Source organism: Anas platyrhynchos, chromosome 10, assembly GCF_047663525.1.
Source record: "Anas platyrhynchos isolate ZD024472 breed Pekin duck chromosome 10, IASCAAS_PekinDuck_T2T, whole genome shotgun sequence".
NCBI lineage: Eukaryota > Metazoa > Chordata > Aves > Anseriformes > Anatidae > Anas > Anas platyrhynchos.
Genome location: NC_092596.1, coordinates 19,679,665 through 19,700,920, shown reverse-complemented (window position 1 = coordinate 19,700,920; position 21,256 = coordinate 19,679,665). Strand labels below are relative to the sequence as shown.

At 34.3% G+C, this 21,256-nt stretch overlaps 1 long non-coding RNA gene across 2 annotated transcripts in view; it reads right to left on the bottom strand.

Annotated features, from left to right (window-relative positions):
- Positions 1–738: 738 nt before the first annotated feature.
- Positions 739–21,256, bottom strand: part of LOC140003357 (uncharacterized) — a 45,006-nt gene continuing 24,488 nt past the window's right edge. For both annotated transcript variants that reach the window (XR_011811850.1, XR_011811851.1), the window contains 2 exons: positions 5,114–5,280; positions 739–4,180 (listed from right to left, as the gene is read on the bottom strand). This is a non-coding gene — a long non-coding RNA (uncharacterized lncRNA). The remainder of the gene's footprint in view (positions 4,181–5,113; positions 5,281–21,256) is intronic.

Below are 21,256 nucleotides of genomic sequence, written 5' to 3'. Positions count from 1 at the left end.
TTCTCTGAAGTGAATATTAAATTTTTTACATGACTGAAACACTCAAACACTGAGGGGTGATTATGCAGTTCTTCCATAAGCCCTACAGAAGCCTCCATGCAAACCACAGATGAAAGGTTTACTATTTCACAGAGCCAACACTAAGTGCACAATAAGTACAACAAAAATTTATTCCTTCCCATCAAGAAGGTATCACATCAGGGACTCAACACAAAAGAACACATACACAGAGTAGGCAGGAGTGAGCAGGGGAAGAGGGGTTTCACCACTGCTTCCCCCCACCTTGTTTCGCCCTTCAACAGAACTTTGGAGGCTACTGCTGGGTATGGAGAATAACCAAGGCTAAAAATGTATTCTTGATCAAAAATATAATCTGAAGTATTTCCAGCTGAATGGGATTTTCAATGAATTTTGTGAGGGTTTTGTTTTGTCTTTGCTTTTCCTTGCAGATGTGAGCTTTTAAATATCAAAAAAGAAAAAAAAAAGAAAGAAAAAAAAAGAAAAAAAAGAAAAAAACAGCATTCTTCACATAAATCCTCTAAAGAGAAACTCATTCCTGATTCCTAATACAGTTCATCTCCCCTCCCACTTTCACTGATGTTTACTTCTTTCTTTTCAAAAAAGCAGAAAGCAATACAATTTCCAAAGCAAGATATCACAGTAGATTTATTTGCCTGGCTTTCAAACTTCCTACATATTTACATTACTAAAAATAAATAAATGAATAAATAAATAAATTAGATGGGAAAACATATGAGGATAGAAGACACAAATATATATAAACCCAAACATTAAAATTAGAAGTGAAGAAAGTGAAGACAAGTATCTAACAATTTGCATCATTGAAAAGTAATCACCTTACACCTTCCTATAAAATTGTTTTCTCCTCCCTTTCTATTTAATTTGACAAAAAATAGCTTCCTTTTGAAGATTCTGGGCAAAAGTCTGTTCATGATATGAAGGCTCCTACTCCACAGTGGTAAGATAGATGTCATCATGAAACAGAGTATACATCATCCAAAGCAATGTGAAATTTCAAAAATACATCAAGAACTATATCAAGAACAGTCAGTCAAAGCTTTTGTTTCCTATAGAAGAAATATTTGGGTAGTTAATATCTAAATCATGGAAGTGATAAGTCATAAGGTGATATTTTTTAAACCTATAAGTATGCTACTCTGGAAAATAAATTAAAGGGAAATAAGGAAAAGGTAGAATTCCTGAGAACATAAGTTAGAGCACAAGTAGCTGTCTTCTGAAATAAAACTGTCTTATCCCTGGATAGCGTATACAGCAAGTTTGAATGACTTTCACAACAAACAAACAAAAAAGTTGCTAATTAAAAATATTGCACAAAACTTAATAGCAAGTCTCTTAAGCAAACAGTCAATCAACTTATTTGTACAAATGGAAATGGACATCATTTCTGAAGTAGGTTCTACCACAGCAGTATTAAAACACAGTAAATAGTTTTCCTTGATTGCAAAAAGTCAAACTGAAGTGGCAGAAGTTTAAGAGCTGCTTAATAGCAAAATACCAGAAAATCAATGTCAGGCTTGCAGAAAAACATATGCACATTATGTCTAACATATATTCAATAGGATAGAATACAGAAAATAGCTATGAACATCTGTAGTGATGGATCATAAAAAAAATCTCCTCCCAAAATCATTTCTTCCAGCCCCCAGACAGATAGGAATTCCCTTCTGAAATATGTACTTGAACATAAAGAACAAGACTCCTCTCATATGTCCTTGAGCAACAAAATCAAACCTGCATTAACCAATTAGAAAATAGGTATGCACTCAGATACATGTTTTTTGTTGCTGTTGTTTCTTGTTTTTGTTTGTTTGTTTTCTGAAGCTACCACTACTGCGCATAAGATTAGATAAAAGCAGCGTGACCTGGCAATACTGCTGAGCAAACCAGGAGTCAGTATGCTAGCATTCCTGAGTAGCTCTATTCCTCCACAGAACTGCCAAAAATTACTACTGACATATTATCATTAATGTAGAAAGCCTTTCCCTTTTATTTATGTAGAGTTATAATAATATACCATAGGAAAACAACTTGTTTTCCTGGCTAATGTTTCAACACCAAGCCATCAGAATTTGTCCACAAGTCCATATTCATATCCATAAATCTATCTAAATCTATATTCACATTTGACTATTGATCCAAAGTAATAAATTATCCAGGAATCATCTTTATAATACAAGTAGTAAAACAAGCAAACAAACAAAAACCCGTCTGCTAATGCCTGCTGGTCCAATGTTAGAAGAAATCTGCGAAGATGCTGGTTAGAGAACAACAGTGCATAAGTGCAGTACTAAATGTGACTGACTTCACAGTAGTTAACACCACATGCAAGTTTATGCATCACCAATACACAAAAAGCACTGCTGCTGAAATCACAGATGCATACAATAAATAAATAAATAAATAAATAAAATCACAAGATGGTATTACAAGTATTTCTATTGAAAACCCAGAATGCCTTCATATCACAAATCTGAGCCTGATTCTCTGCTTTTTCTCCAAATGAACACACTTCTAAACTGGTTTTAAATTGCTATCTTATCAAAAGACAAATTATTTTAGAAGGCTAGAAGTCACTCTGTCACCTTGCAATTTCTTTAATTACAGCAATTTTGTAGGAAAATAGAAGCAGAAATAACTATGTAATACACTTTTGCTAGATAAATTCTTGGATATTCTCTTCATAGCACATAAAAAGAGAAACTTAAAAGAGATGCTATTTATTGTTCTGTTTCTCAGAGGCTGGGCTTTATAGGGAACCACAACTTCCCATTACATCCAGTTCTAAACAGTTACTGGATACATTCTAAGATGTTGCCAGACACCAGGTGAAAATGCTATTCAATACCTTCACTCAGAGAAGACAAGAACAAGTAAAGGATTGACAGAGAATTTCAGGACTGTCTGGAAATAAATAGGAGCCTGACAGGCCTTTGCTCAGCAAATGTTCATTTACTTTTTGCACTCGTAGAACATTCAGCTACTCACCACTAAGAAACCACTAAGCAGATATGATGTACAATTTATACAGCAATAACAAGGGGATTTGTTAGTACAATTCTGATTGTTCTGTAATGAAAGTCTAATGAAACTAATAAAGCTTTATCACAACCTCTAGGGATCTGACCAGAAGCCAGAAAGAATATTTGAATTAGGTTGTGGGAGCTCTCCAGAAAGTCATGAGCAGAACAGATACTAAAGACAGACCCAGTAACATACAGACAAGTATGTATAATAACAATTATATAATCAGCATATGCTGATAATCAGAAGATGGTATTTATATCAGTGTTTTTTGGTTCAGGCTATCTTGAAATGCTAGAACTATCTCCCATCTGTAAGCTTCCAAAAGGCATTGATAAGTTTTAGTTTGATACAACTCCTCTGCACTGTTGGCTTTAGACAATATTCCTTCTTCTCAGTAGTCTGATATTCATAGACAAAACAGTTGAAGAGGACAACAAAAGAGTAACAGGTAAATTACATAAAAGGAAAGTCACTTCCATCTACTGTCACAAGTATGAACAAATATAAAGATCTGTTTTGTCCTATGCCCTGAATGGACGTATGTTGAAAATGAGTGTATTTGTCTGTCTGAAATTAGGCTGGTATAATGTGCCATAAAGGAAAATGTCAAGAGATGTTTATTTTTGGATGTGTGATTCAATTCAGTCTGAACCTGGAATAGAAGTATGGCAAGTTACCCAGTCCTGGCACCTTCAAAAAGTCATCAGCGAACTGTGCAGCCAATCCTGCTTTAAAGACAATTTTTTTCTGGGAGGGTGACTGGATTTGAGAGGCAGGACCGGGCAATACTCCATCAACTGCCTGCAGGAACAGACAGATGAAGTTCAAAAACTAGAAAACGCTTTACAGAAACATTGCCAGAAGCTGAGCTTTGGGAACTGTGGTCAGGGTTGCTTGTGGAATATTACAGGGTGTACATATGTTTGAACATTAAACTGTATCAGTACAGCAGTTGCAATGATGTGGCTATATGTCACAGTGGCCATGTCACTAATGGATGAACTCACCAAGTGTCAGGTGCTTTACTAGGCTTTAATGCAACAACACCCAGCATTTGCCTCTAAGATGATTCTCACACCTGCTTAATCTGATTCCTGTTCCTACAGCTTCAAGCCTGCAAAGAGAGAAGGTGGAAGGCAGGCATTAGTTCAGCAGTGGGGTTACTGCAGTAGGACAAACAGCTTCAGCTCCCTTCTCTGTGTAACTAGACCAAACTACTCACACAGCTCTACACTCTTGTTTCTTCTACAATCCTTTACACAGGTGGCCTACCTGAGGTGATAAAACACAAGTTTGTCAGAGAAATGTGCGATGGGAGTGTGGGGGGAGGGTGTTCCTCTTTGGAAAACCACCTGATGGTCCTCAAGCTCCCTTCAAACACTGCAGTGCGTACTGCCTACATTTGTTCTGCTCTTTGCAGTGGCATCAGGGAATTTGCAGCCCTTATGCAAGCAGCTGGCTACATCCCTCAGGCACAACCTTACAGTGCACCTTCTACTCTGAAGTCAGGCAGCACCATCTCTCTCTCATTTTTGGCTTGATCTACTTACAAACATTTCCTTCCCCATATCAAACTCCAGTTGGTATCTCCAACAGAGAAATATGATATATCCAACCAGGCTGTTTGCCCACAACTAAAGTTTGAAGGAAGTTTAAAGGGCTAATGAACACATTTAGTGCCTGCTTCACTGAAGAACCAGGTGATGGCCATCCATTAGAGTCATTCTACAAACCCATAAAGAAGCTTTGTAATAATAAAAGCCAAGCGTGTTTTCCTACGTGTATTCCTACCTTCTGCATGCTGCCATTTAAAGATACAGCTATTATGATATGCTTAGTAGAAAGTACTGGGGAATCTATCTCCTCAAATTTGTTAACTGTCCTTGTTACTTATCTCAATGAAGAGACAATAATGAATGAGCTATATATATTTGGTCTGGTTAGATTATTAATAATAATTTTCAGTGAAAACATTGGTTGAAAATCTAAAATTCAATAAAATACTCTTTCTAATCTGAATCAACAGAAAGCAAGAGAAACATTTTACCTCATGTTGAGCAAGGTGTTGACCGGAATTCATGTTGAAGTAATGTCTTTGTATCTGAAGAAATGGAGTAATCCTTATTTTAAGTAAGAACAGCCAGGTGCTCTCCCAGAAGTAAAGATCCCACTTCAGGATAATACATTGAATCTGCCTAGATTCTGAAAAAAATACTTCGAAGGGCAAAAACATTGGTAAGAGTTAATATTCTGTGTGAAAAGAGGAAATCAAGAAGAGAGAATCTGAAGCACAATCTTTAGAAGCTATGACAGCAGCTTAAGGAAAATGCTGTCTTGCAAGGGAATTTCTTAGGAAGACAAACTGAGACTGAAGGCTGAGCTTTGTCACCAAGTTCACTTTTGATGAACTTTCACTTCCTTAATAAGCTCCTTTAATTACTAGTCTATTTAGTATATTATCAATAATTTAGAAACAGAGAGGGAGATTCAGTTCTGGTGTGTTGTGTTACAGGTTTTTGTGTTTGTTTTTTTTTTTTTTTGTGTTTTGGTTGGGCTGGGTTGTTCTCTCCCTCCCTCCTTCCCTCCTTTCCTTCCTTCCCTCCCTCCCTCCCCCCCCCCCCGATCAAATATAGCTTGAATAAATAACATCTGAAGATAATCAACAGGCTTGCAAAGTCAGAGCTTTCAGTATTACCTTCTTAAATACTTCACCTATTTTTTGCAATACCATCAGGGTAACAGAATGGACCCCATTTCACCTAAGCTGGCCAGAACTGGTGCAGTACCCAGCAGTAAGCAAGGGAGTTCTCTGCAAGAATGTCACAGTCACTTACTAATACAGAGATTTTTTCTTTTTAATTTTTCTTTTCTCCATGGGAAATAATTAAATGTAATGCTATCTTACTTGGAGTGTTCACATTCTTTTCATACCATAAAAATACTGCCAACCTGAATTATACAAAATATACTTGCATATTTACCAAAATATTGTATACCTGCTTCTCCTTATCAATATTTAGTTCTTATAAGAGATATTTGACCAAGAATGAGTAGGATACACTTTCTTTGGCAGTGATAACCATGCATTTTTTAAAAAATCCATTACTGGATTACAGCACAAATCAGTCCATTCTTAGTTTACTTGTTAGGCACACTAAGTATTTGCAATCTTCAAATCATTCAAGGAGAAACAGCTCCATCTAAAGGTGAACAGGCTGCCGATTCTCCTGCCTTGTGTTCACATTAGCTATGTCACAAACAACAATAGCAGTAATATGTTTGAAAGGTTGGTCAGTGAAGGACATATTGAAGGACCATGTTGTTCCAATAAACTGGGGAGATGATGATTTCGCTAGCTGAGCAGAAACTCAACACCAGAAGACCCATGTTATCATGATCCCTTATGTATTAAGTGACTTCTGGTTTGCAGCTGAAGATCTAACATTACACGCAAACAGCAGTCTTCAATTTTGAATTGATTTTATTTTGCAAACAAAAACCCTAAATCACATCTAATTCCTCCATTTTTAAACCTATCCAGAAGCAGAATGTTGTTATCCCTCTTAAATTTTACTGATTTGAATGGAATTCCATTTCAGAAAAAAAGATCTTTTACTTGCAAATGTACAATAACTGGTATTGGAAAGTATTCAAAAAAAAAAAAAATTGAACAGCTTTCAGGAATAAATTCAGGAAGAAATTCTTAGCTGTAGTTGTGCTCATCTCTGAAAAACCCTAGTTTAGTGGTTAACTACCTTCACTGTCATGTCTTTTTACTATTTTTTTTTAGCATATTATGAAGTTAATTCTCAGATTAGTATAACTGCACTTCCCAGCATTAAAATTGAAAAGTTACATTTTACTCCTCAATTCACAGTACAGTGAAGTGTACTTAGCTAAGCCAAGAACAAAACAGGACTTTTTTTTTTCTTTTAATGCAACTCTAAGAATATTCTAATTAAAGGTTTCTGTATTATTTTTAGCCTCTCATATCTATGTAATCCTGAGAACAATTTGTGCACACTGTCAAAGCAAAAGCAATTTTTTAATAAAGGAATTCACAGAGAATGAAATACTTTGAGACTACAGCCATAACTACAATCATAATTGGCATTAAGTTAATAACGATGCCCCAAAATAAATAAATAAATAAACAAGCTTCTCCAAGCAGAAATCAAGAAGTGATAATTATAACTACGTAGTATTTATTGAAGTGCTATTCTTAATCTAGGTAAAGCATCAGGAAACAGAGAGGAAAAAATTAATTCCATTCTGGTTCGCAAAATATTCCTAGTTATGCCTGAAGAAAACTCAGCAGTAAAAGTTCTGATTCCTATACAGGTTTTATTATAGTTCAGTTGTATTGACTGCATTGGATCTACCTCTTGCCTACTCTAGAACCAACCAACCATTTTATTCCATAATTTCTACAGTAATATTGCTTAAATATATTTATTTTCTATAATTTAAATATTTTAATTCAAAAAGTAGTAAATTCAGAGATAACACAGCCAATAATGAAAGTTCTATTGGACATTTCTTTGACTAGACATATGTGACAAAAAAGACTGTCCCAATCATTTAGGGAGTACCAAAATTATCAAAGTTAGCAGAATAATTGTCAGTGTCTCTGATACCCATTATACCACCTTTCCTGGGTCATTCTGAATTTGTCCCCCTTATCTTCTAGAAGCATTCCTAATATTTCTCTTGTATCACAGCATCATATTCTCAGAATCTGATCTCATGTGCTAAATTCTTCAGAGCAATTCCTCTTTATCTTTTATCCTTGGGGGGACAGCTGGCTTTCTTTATACCATACAGAGAGTGAAATTTAAAGTCTGATGACACAGTACAGTATCAGTATCATACTGATTAACCATAATAGGGATAATAGCAGCACCCAGAGGCATCTAGGAGTCCAGTGGGATTAATTCCAAACCATATACAGTGAACAAGGTAATAATCCCTGTAAGACCATCCTATGTTTCTCATAACTGGCTTATGATTTTTTTTTTTTTTTGGATGTTTACTCATGTAGCCATCAGTTGGCACTTCCTGCACATCATTTTGGTCTATGTCACAGAGGCAAAGATGTGCATAAGTTATTACAGTTGCTCTCTGTTAACCTATTCACCTGCAGCACTGTGACTGTTATAAACAGAATTTTAACTACAGACTTACCTTACCTACGTGCATTCTATTTTAAGAAGGATAACAGGAACAACACTATCACCCTAACATCTTCTGAACAAAAGGTTTAAACTTGTTGTATTATTTAGTACTATTTGGGAGATGACAGCATTTCATCTGTCTAACAAACAAAAGAACTCAGCAAAAATAACATTCCACAGAACATTATTATTATTATTATTATTATTATTATTATTATTTTGGTAGCAAACAATTTAGGGTCTGGGGGTTTCTTTCAGATTTTCCTTCACTTTCTATTCTATGACTGAAGGTAAGCAGCAGGGTAACTTTCCCTACAGTGCTCCCTATACAGCCTGCCATCATCCCGCTCACATTATCACAAAAGATCAGAATGGCCCTGCTGGGTCAGAACTATCACCTATAAAATCCAGTACTGTGTATCCAACTAACAGCAGCAGAGCAGAGAAATAAGGTTTGGGAATAGGACTGTTGGCTTCTATATTCTCATTTGAAGCTTGAAGCATTAACAAAATACCTTCTTCAAAAATCAACAAAACATAACAGATTAATTTTTGCTTGTTTGTTTTACTAAATAGTATCATTTCCTTCTGATTTCACAATTTATCCATATAAACCCAACACATTTTAATATACCTAGTTTTGTTCCTTACAAAATAGTACTCTGTTCACATCCTGTTTTTCACAGAACTCAAAACATTCAGCAGTGGTTTTATATGATGCTTGTGACAAAACAATCCAAAGCAAAGATCTAATGGGTCCAGCCTAACCATTGCATTATATACCATCTGTAACCCAGTGAAAGGGTATACAAGAGACATGGACAATGACAGCAGAACTGTTTATTGATCTGTTTCATCTCTTTTATATACCTTCCATTCCACATATATTCAAGAACAGTTCTAGAAATGTCTTTTTTCTATCATAGTGCTATCCACCTATAATTGTCATTGCATCCTTGCTGCTGGTTGGAGTGTGAATATGACAAAAGCAGTGGTTGCACTATTTTTTCTTCTTCTTATTATTATTAGCCTCCATTTATTTTCCAAACAACTGACAAAGCAAAACTGTAATTCTACCACGTCAGTAACAAGAACACATGCTTTTGTGTACCACTCTGTAACCCTTCATTCCATCAATGGCTGTTCTTTGGCAACCAGTATTACTTGCTAATAAATGTTAATTCTCTTTTGTAGTAGCTGTTAAAGATAATCATGTACTTTCTTCTCTCTAAATTTATCACATTGGCAGAAAGCTCACCCTGAATACTGAAAAATAGCTCAGAATGGTGGTGCTAGTGTCAGAATTGATCTAAATATTTCATGAAAATACAACTGTGTTTAAAACAATCCTTAATAAAATAAATCTGAGATAATGTACTCTGGAGAATTTTTCAAAGAAAAATTATTGTTCTATTCCTGTTTCTATTATTGTTCACCAGTTCTGTAAAAAATTAGTAGCCTGCAATATTTGTTCCATTAGGGTGGGAAATAATCTTGATGATATATTAGCAATAACAGGTATGCTGGTAGCTTAAAGTTCCTGCTCTCCCTCTATGCCTTAAATTTTCTTTAGATTTCACTATTTGTCCAACCATCACTAAACCAAGCATTGAAGCTCCCTGTCCCACCTGCTTCTGCTAGGAGCAATGTAGGTGAAGGCTCAGGTAGACCCCCCAACAAGCAAGCGGCAACATGAATCCTGCTGCCTCCCCAAAGGCCAGTATTCCCCATAGGCCACAGCCAGGGTTTAGCCTCATAGGTCAGATAGGAGAAAGAAACTTAAGGACTCAGCTGTGCTAAAAAATCTTCCTTTTTCTATGATGTCACTTTCCCAGCACAGCAGGGACATATTTAAGATTAGCAAAGTCATTTTTGTCTTGACTGCAGAGATGCGTGAAAGATTGTAAAAGCAAATGCCTGCTAACAAAAAATCAGTCCTTCAGGAGGAGCCACTACTTTCCTGCCTCTATCATAATCCCACATTTGGACCAAGCTGAACAGTAAGATCATAAATAACTTATTTTCAGATATATTTTTTCTCCTAACTCATGCAAGTTTAGAGTTTAACTTCCCAGCTCTCTCAATGGGGTGCCATGTAATCCAACAGTCTTAAAAGTAAGTCCAAAGCTATTTAAAGCTTTATGAATAAAAATATGTAAGTATTTTAGAGGTTTATAAATCAAAAAACTAGTAATGTGTTCTAATGCTCTTAAAATGTTTTATGGCAGACAAAAAAAATACTTAAAAAGCTTTTCTGAAGTATATTTTTTTCACTTTGCAAGAAAAAGGTTTTGAATCACAATGTACATTTATCACAGGTACAATGTGGTACATACAATTGCAAAGTAAAACACTACCAAATTATAAAAACAAAAACAGAGTAGCTGTTTAATGAACAGCAAGATTAAATAACTCATTTCATACAAATTCACAGTCTCAACCCAAACACAGGTATATTGACTGTAAGCATTTCTTCCATGTTGAGCAACATTCTGAAAACACAAACTCCATTGCTATTATAATACATCTTACTATTATTGTCCAGACAACAACAACAACAATTTCTTTTAAAACATTTTGTTAGAACTGTTCATGCTGAACTTAAAACCAGGACCATTTTAAGGGTCTGAACCTTTATTTGCATAAAATATCATACACTTTTTTAAAATAAATCTTAAGAAAATTACTTCTCTTGAAAGAGAATCCTAAAAAATTGTTTGTATAATATTTGCACAACGCTACGTTTTCTATACTATATCCATACTAAAAATATCTATTAAAATAATCTGTGAGATAGATCAGTAACAAATCATAATATTCTAAGAAAAATAGCAATTTAACTGCTTTGAGGAAGTAAATTCCCACTTGTGTAAGCATCAGGTTGATGGAGAGTTAAATGTTGAAATTATTTGCCAAATAAAGATTGATCACCTTGAATTCCTTCCCTCCTGTAAACAAGCCTGAAATGGGAGATTTGTTATGTGACTAAGATAATATACTTCAGCTAGAAAAGTAGTAAATTTGTGACCTAAGGTGCTGAGCATCAGAGAATGCTCACTTACAACAGATTTCAACTCTGCATGTAATGAGCACTACAACTAGTCAACATAATTGTAATCAGTAATAAGAACTGTCAGAAAAGGGTATGAAAACTGGTTTAGGGTTTTAGTTCAATGGTAGACAGTCAATTAAGATGAGTAATTTTCACCTGATGTTGATTTGTATCCGATTTTTATTTGACATTATTATCTTGTGAACTTGCTATTCATTATTTCAAAAACTTAAAATCACATTTTTTGATCACATTATTTCAAAAACTTAAAATAGCTTTCTTCTCTTTTAGAAATCAGAACACATTTGCTTCTACAGAAAGAAAGAAAAAAAAATAGATTAACCTGGGCTTTGCCAGTGAATTCATGCTTCATTTTCTTATTTCTTCTTGAGCTCTCTTGCTGGTCCCACACTGAGTTAAGGAACCTTGATTTTTATAGGCTATTCAATTCCACTGAACAGTAGCCAGATAGCATACTGTGCACACAGTCTGCATAAAACATTCATACATCTGAATTAAAGTCTTCTAGTTATTCCTTTATTTGAGCTCAGGCTGTCTCCTCAAAAATTTCACAAATAAAATATTTTCTTTGGAGTACCTCAAAAAATTCTATCTGCAATTAGTACAGTCTACTTGCTGATTCATAATTAAGGTAATGACTGGACTCATATTTTACAGCATCCCCTTGTTCTCTTACTTGTAGGACACTCAGAAATCATCAGTATGACATGGTGCACCCTCAGACTGCTCACTTTCCCTTACAAAGCTTCAAGAGGAAGTCAGTAGCTTCTGCATCTACAAATATATATGTATGTGTGTATATAGACAAGTTGATAGATATAGACACACATAGAATAGCTCTTCATCAGACCATCACAACAAAAGGGGTGCTTCAGGAAAATGGGATATTATTCAAGGCTGTTAATACTATCATTGAATCATAGAATATCCATAGTTGGAAGGGACCCTTAAAGATCATCAAGTCCAACTCTTGACACCGCACAGGTCTACCCAAGTTCAGACCATGTGACTAAGTGCACAGTCCAATCTCTTCTTAAATTCAGACAGGCTCGGTTCAGTGACCACTTCCCTGGGGAGCCTGTTCCAGCGTGCAACCAACTATGCTGAAACTTATTTAACTATATATTGCTTATTACAAAACCATGAGACTGTATTTTGGGTTTTGAATGTACAACAAATGAGCTTTAAACAAAGAGAAAGAAAGCAAATAAATCAACCTAGAATCACAGTGTTTAAACAATTCCATTTGTTAAAGTTGGTAATTAAAATTAAGCATATTTACTTAATATTCTTTTGCAACAAAGAAGCAGGTGAACAATGCTTTCAAAAGCAATACTATACTAGGCAGGTACATCTGTTTTTGTTATTCAGCTCTATGCCACAAAAACACTTCTGTTTATACAAAGAATGGGCAAAGTTACTCTTCAGTTATGATGGCATCCAAACAGAGCAGTATTTGCTCAATAGACAAAACCAAGCCATACCTATTTATTAAACAGTAACTGTGAAGAAACAGGAAATAAATAGAGTAGCACAACTATATATATATATATATATACTTATATATATATATATATGTATACATATAAAACTATTTACACTGTAATTACAAATCTGATAATTTTTTCACTGTTGAATTTATAATCCAGAACACATATTTTCATGATTCCACACACATTTTGCAACCAAGCTACAAGGCAAATTAAATTTCGTCTTTTTTTTTTTTTTTTTTTTTTTAAGTACCATCTCAACTGATGACTATTCGCTCTAAGAAGTAGACTACAGCCAGAAAGATGAGATTAATGGAAATTTCCTATATCTATTTTCCAATAAAAGGTGGAGCAGTGAGTTACACACAACTCAATTGCTACAAGAGGAAAGTAATAAACTTCATATTCATTGATGACAACAGCATTAATCACATATCAAAGCATATTAAAAGGTTTAATTAAATAAATAAGAAAAAACTCTTCAGACATGCAGGATCAAATGCCTAACTTTTCTAATGATATTAAACACTGTTCATTCAAGCATGATTTCTATTTTATAATACAGGCAACCATTCTGCTCTATGCACACAGCAAAACAAACTGATCTGGCTTTTATTTGGTTAGCAATCTTACTTCAACACATTATGGATTATATACACCAAATCCAAGCTTTTATTTATTGAACAATTCAGAACAATACAGAAAAAAAAGTAATAACTCAAAAGTAACCAAAGCCTTACTTCTAAAATGAAATGAAGGTGCCACTCCACACATTCAAGTTTGGCTGCCGAGCCAACAAGGTCAATTATCCCAGCAACCTAATTTAATGTCTCCTTCACACCTGAGATGACAACCTACTTAACAAATTTAACCTAACGCCATTTTTAAGTGCCAAAATAAAGTGATCCTGCTATTATAATAATTAGAGAGCTACAATCAACTATTGTGTTTTCAGTTGTAGAATTGACTTTTTTGTTCTTGTTTGTAAACTATGCTTTGTTCAGAGTATGAATGTACATTAACCATTACATCATTACTATTTTCTTTACTCATTGTTAATGGGCATAGACAGATTTCAGTATAGTAAAATGATTATAATTTTTAAACAGTTGTTTCGAAGTAAATTCCCCTATAAGGTAGGCAAAACTTTTAAGGACCTATCTTACAGAAGAGGACTTATCCCAGTACTCTGTCCACTCATACTGTGGCTCTGACTGCAGAAACAGAAGCAACAGAAGCAACAGGAGCAACTGGACAAGTTACAGAATAAAGTTATTTTATTATAGGCTACATTGTTTCAGGGGCTTCTGAACATCTCTTTTGCCTTTATTGCCATATGTCCCATATCAAACATTTCATTAGGTTAAAGATGCAGGGAGGACTCTCTATTTTCAGGACTCTGTACTTAATTCTGACAATGATATCTCAATATCACACAGCAGAGAAGCTTCAAAATGACAAAGATCTATAGTTTTACAGTATCTCATCCATCATCATATGCTACTTCTTAAGAAAACTGTCTAATGAAGAACTATATTTTCATGCATCCAAACTTCATCAGAGATTCAGACATAATATACAGACAGAAACATCTAGAAGAGCTCTGCACATAATTTTGATAATGAATTTTGCACATTTTTCTAATGCCAACAGAAAGAATGTGCTTTCAACATAAAAATTAACATTGCCTCCCCCCAAAAGGATGCAGAGATCTTTTAATTTTTAATCACAGAATAAAATACAGATAATTGACAATTTAAGATCTAATAGAGCTTATTTAACCCTTCTTGTTCTTCAAAGAAGAGTAATAACTAGCATGATAATTTCATGTTACTGGACAGTATTATTTTCTCATTCATAATATAAAGCAGAAGATGAACAGATTTTCTATATTGAAGTGAGTCTGTCTCTGAAGAATTGATGGAAATAAATTCAAACACATCATTACATTAAGTAGTATTACAGCCAACATAGGTAAGTGTATGTTGCCTTGTAAACTATTTAATCGGAAAAAAAAAAAAAAAAGGACTCAGAAGTACAATTCACGGCATCCTTGCCTTCTTAAGCACGTAACACTAGCTCCATATTTTCTTTCTTCAGAGGAAAATACCTGCATACTTGCTAAAATGTAAAGGCAAGGGAGCATAGAAGCACAGTCCTGGGCGAAAAATATTACATCTAAATTGATATATATAGAAATGAATAGAACAGAAGAACTGATTTTTATACCTTTTTCACTTTATCAATGCCAAAAGAAATCATTATTTCAGATAATGCAGAATAATTCAGAAGTCTAAAAACATAAAAGCCAAACACGAAAAACAAGGATACTGTCAAAGCTGTCCAGTACTTTGATAGCTGACATAGTAGGAATATAAACACATTAGGAGAGGAATTAATTCTACAAATGGATTACAAACGGAAAACCCTTTTCTGGGTTAGAAATATTATTGTAACAAAACAGGGGTATCACCTTTACCTATGTACAAGGTGCAGAGATTGATCATTCTGCATATTTGGTACCTTTATCATAACAACTGTCTGTATTAACCTTCTAACAGGAGTCCATGGAAAAGATTCTTACAAGTGCTTCAGAGAAGTTCGTCTTACTTGTTTTCTGAACAACCATTCCAATAGATAGTTCATAAAAAGTCTGATTAAAAGCAGTATGTCTAAGTATTTAAAGCTGTAAGTATTTGAAATCACTTCTTCATTCTGAAACTGCAGGGCAGCTGACATTTCCTCCACTCTCTGAGAGTTCTGGAGGAAAAAAATCTTATCAAAGAGATTACAATATTTCACTAGGCCTTGATCACCTCTTACCATGAAACCACCAGATGATGAATGAGGCTATTTTTGTTCTTTTTTTTTTCCTGATGCAGAACCGTTTTGACTACAATTTAAAAGCTGTCTTTGTGGGATGTGTGTATAATAAATTCTGTGTAAAAAACTGTCATTATACAGAGTATTTTTTGCCTTTGATATTTCTTCATTCAGCATATTAGTTAGAAATATGCTGTTTGCTTATCAATAAATCAAAAGATTTAATAAGAACTTGACTTTTCTTACACTGAATGTCAAGCATAAATCATAAAGTAGACTATTTAAATAAGTGATTTTGCTTTTTGTTTGTTCTTTTGTTAGCCTTTCCTAAAAGTATCATCTAGGCATCCAGTATGAATCATTATATGGATATAGAGCTTTAAAAATAATAACCACCCTCCCTACTTTTTGCAAATTTTGCAAATTTTTCATTTTTATTTAAAAAAAAAAACAAAACAAAACATTAATTTGGGAAAAATATTTCTTACTGTGCATTGTGCTAGCACATTTAACTCTTAATACCTGGCATACTGTTCCAAGAGCTATAAGTGCAACTTTACTGCATTAGCCCAACATTTCTAATTCCCTATTGCTGTAACTAACATTGGAAACGCTCTGTTGCTTATAATGCCAGCTTATGACTCTCAGCACTTCATTTGCACAATTTGAATTTAGAATACAACAGGGCTTTTTCTGTACTTTTCTAAAATGTAACAAGTTCTCAGACTGGGAGAGTTTTAAAGTTTTTGATACTAGTCAGCTATCATGAAAATTCTCTACATGTATAATAAAGGCAGTATCTTTTACATCATGGTATTGCAACACTCATAACATCACTTTTAAATTGAGTACAGTGTATTGAAGACCTGCGGTAGAGTTACGGAAAAATATTGACAGAAGTCTCAGTTATAGCTTAACCAAGGAATCAGTGAGCCCTGACTTTACCAACAATTTAAGAAGTGGAAAAACCTCAGCAGCCTGATTAAAGCTGTTTGTAACAAACACACCAGAACCACATTATTTGAATTTTGGAATGGATGAGAATGGTGCCTTAAGGAAGGGCACTTTCTGTAAAGATACCTGAGAACTTGTACCTTAAAATATTCTTATTCTAGTATAAAGCAAGGAGTGGACATATCTGCCAGCGACAATTCTGAAATGATTTATAAGCTTTCTATGCTTGAAATGTTATTGTAAACATAAAAAAAAAAAAAAAAAAAAACAGTTCACTCATCTATTTATACTTCAGAAAACATAAAGGGTCTGATGTTTTCTGTGTTAAGCAAACTCAGAGAAGATTTCAAAGCTACACAAACATTCTCAGAGCTCTTTTCCTGTAAAGGATGAAGTTTTACAGATAAAGCTCTGAGAAGTGGGGTGCCAGGAATGGAAGACCAACATTAAAGTCACACAATTCTTGGTTAACAGTTGATTCTCTTTCTAAATGCTATTTTTATCTGTCAAATATACCTCAAGTATCTGTTCGCATACATTTATTTTACTTATTTTACTTTACATTTTTTTAAAAAAAAAAAAAAAAGAAAAAAAAAGATGCAGTTCAAACAACTGCAGAATCAGAGTCCCACTTCTACATATGAAAGATGTAATAGATATAGATCTTTTTATATATGCAGTGGTTTTTGTTGTTGTTGTTTTCAGAATTTATTACATATATAGACAATTTTCCAGGTAGTGTTTTGACACGATGGTAGACTACATATTCTATGGATATGTTGTTTCAAAAATTTAGCTTGACTATTATATCCAGACAGAAAATATACTGTATATATTGTGCACGCAGCACAATGAAGCTGTGTTACTGCCAGTTTTGACTTGGAAAGACAGCAGTAAAATTTACTCAGTTTCTGATAAGAGTTATGTATAGAAAATGTATTTCTTTCAGGGTGTTAATCTACACATAAGCTATTCCTTCCAGAGATTGCTGACATTCTGTAAGAAACCTCTCCTTACGACAGTGTCAATTACAGCACAGTCATCCTTTAAGATCTGCATACATATTGAAAAGAAACTATTCTCTGAAAAAAATAAACTTCTCTCTTCTCTGGAACACAGAATACATCAAAAATAATTATGATAAATGACTCCCTAGACTTCAAAGGAAAACATAAATCTTTTGCAAATGCAGTTCTATCAGAATTACTTTTAAGTTCTATTTACAACACAACCTGCACTTGAACCTCTAACATTGTAATAAGAGATGAAATAAACATACTTTTCTCATAAAAAAATAACTTTTTTATTATTATTATTATTAGAAAAAGTTAACTAATAACTAGAGCCACTCCTAGATTTGTCAGTCAACTAATACCAACAACAGTATCATCCAGGGACAGTACTTCAAGAGCAGCCTTTTTTCAAAAGGTACATTAGATAAGAAAAGTCTGTGAAATAAAGAGATACTATACTCTCTTAAGAGAAAAATTCTATTTTTCTACAACATGCCAGCTGTGTACACACCCATCTTTTTCTTTAGAATATTAATGTTATAATAATCCTAATGCTCTAACTGATTTAAAATTTGGTTTTATTTAGATCTGTTACACAACAGAACCTGGAAGTATCATAATCCAGATGGAATTTATTTAAAAGACAGGCCAAAGATCAAACCTCTGAATTAATCTGAGTAAAGTTACACCTCTTGGATGCTCTCCAATGCTTGCTTTTTAGTTTGCTGATAATGAGGAATCCTTCACAAGCATGACTCATCTATCTGATCCCGCAGTTCCATGACCTTTACTGATGAAAGCGTGTTCCTCTATTACATTCTGTGTAGTTTCAGCTTTCACCAAAACCTATTATACATGTACATTTCTTCACTGAAGTAGAGTGGACTTGGTGTTTATTTAAAGATCACAGGCAAGTCATAGCTCTTACCTCACTATTCTAAACTTGTTCCTATTGTTTTCCATACTTAAACCACAGCATCCATACAACAGAGAACACTAAAACACAGCTTTTGCCTACACTTTGCATTCTATCCAGAAATTTACTACCCACTCCCAACCATAAACACACATGTTCAGAAGAAATGGGGTAGGAATCTGATTAGGGTTGCTTTAAGCAATTTTGGGGTTAGAGGTCAGTTACATGAATGTTTCTGACAATTCCATAAAACAAACTTCTCACAGCTTGAGGTAGTCATTTTCAGTTTATTCCCCCTTTCTTGTATTTCAATACAGCCAATCCTGCCACAAACTCTTTAAAAATCAAGTTTTCTTTCTAAGTGTTAAAACTAAGGCAGAATTTGTTTTGAGCACAGCAAAAGCCAGAAACTTAAGCTCAAGGCAAGGAAGAATAAGATTGTTTTTGTTTAGAGATGATAGTAAGAAGTAAACAGATGAATATATTTTTAAATTTTACCAACAGTTCATAAAAAGTAATAATATGTTTTCTTTAAAAGCAACTTCTATGGTATTTCTAGACCTCAGTAATACCTCTAGACTATCTTTCATTTCTTTTGCTGTTGAAAAAATATTTCTCTTACACCTCATGAATCATTAACCCAATGAGACAATATTCAGTTTTAAAAGGAAACAACTGTTTTCAGCAATAGTAAAAGTTTGATATCCATTCTTGATGCAAGAATTTTCAACACTTCCAAAAATATAAGTTTGAAGCAGTAACTAAGATTTAATCACAAGAATAATCATTCCTACTAATAAATAGCAATCAGTTCAACTAGACCAATGCACCATCTCAGAGGATGAATACACAAACACGCACATGAAGGACAAAGGTTAATGATTTTTGCAACTATACAAGTATTCATTAATTACCAGATGGATTGCCTAATTTTCTACTAGCTCAGAGGTAAATTTAAGGCTAACTATACCCTAAATAGTTGGAATATCTTACCACTGACATCAAATTATACAAAATCCTCATTACACGTACAATAAAGAAAAAAATAATTAAAGATATCTGTGTCCATATCGTATTTCAAAATACATGAAAACAGGAAGTGTAATTACTCAAACAGCTTATTCGCCACATGGTGAAACAAGAATACTCAAGTATTTTGGGAAAAAAATTGCTAATTTCATTCTTAGAATTAATTATTGTGTACAGCTCATCTACACTGTTTTCCAAGCATTAGTTAGTGCCTTCTTTGTAGTCACATGGAAGATGAATGCTGATTTAAGTGTCACATCTGTTTTTATAAGGTGCCAAAGAGGTTAAGTGACTGTGTGTAAACATCCACTGACAAACATCACACAAATTACTTCAGAATAAAATATAAACCAGTTCCATATTCCAAATGAATGGATGGATAAAAAATGTTTCTTAATTCACTCTGAAGATAATTCAGCATCACAGGTTGCCAAATGAATAGCTACAGCATCTCCACCCGTGAAGGTTTTCAAGACCCAGCTGGCCAAAGCCCAAAGCCACCCAGCCTGCATGAACAGCTGACACCCCTCTGAGATGGACAGTAGATTAGGCACCTCCCAAGGCTCCTTCCACCTGAAGAAGCCTATGACCCTATGAAATACTATGATTTTCATTTCTTTTGTAGATGCAACATAGATGAATCCCAGAAGAAAGAGGCACCTTATGTTTCAGCATCTGACAGTTCATCTGCGATAGGCTAGATCTCCCTCCCTCCATGATGTTCCTCTTGACATCTTGTAAAAAAGTTTAAGGAAAAGAATGCAGCGGGAAATAATACAGAAATACCATTTCCAAGAAGTCTGCCTAATCTTTCTCAATGTGTACTTGTGGAAAGGAAATAAATTTTTCTTCTGAATTTTGCTTTCAAGTAAAAAACAGTCATTTATATTTTCCTGCAATTAACAATTTTAATAGAATTAGATTAGCAAAAGCAACCCACTATTGGACGGTGAGATTTCTCGGTGCTTCTTCCAAGCTCTGGCTTCTCCCCAGCAGATGGCAGCGCAGCCCCAGAGCTTCAGGGTACCTCTGCCGCAGCCTGATCGCGGGGAGCTGGGCAGCCACTTCCCTATACAGAGGTTATTAGGTTGATAGCCTAATAATGCCTCCTGAAAGACTGATACAAGAATCGAAGAAAAAAGATTCCCCAAGAGAAGACTTTTCTTAATATCTTTTCTAAGTAGGCCTGCTTCATCTGAAGTACAGCAAGAACTACCAAAAGTAATAAAAAAAAAAATCCAGAGAGTTCATATCAGAGATTCATATCAATCCAGAGAGCACATATCAGAAGAAAACACTCTCTGTTACAAGTAATATTGCTTCAAAGTTTCTTCCTTTTCTACATATTCATATTCAAATCCATAAACATAACCTCATACATGTATTTTCATAATAATCGGTAGATTAAGTAATACTTTTAATCCACCACCATGTCACTATTTTGGAAAGCACTACCAAGTGACACTTGTCCTTCCCGTTTATCCTCAGCTACCAAACAAACACAGATACAAAATAAATAAATAAATAAATAAAATTAAAAAAAAAAAAAAAAAAACTAGCTACATTGTTCTACAGTAAGAGTCTAAAAGGATACCATTTTAAAAATGCTTTGCAGGTTGGGAACACACTCCCCATCCTTACCTACAGCAAAGATTTAATAAAGGCACTGACACATCGTCCTGTCAACTAGAGTGTATTGAGTGTATTTTTTTTCCATC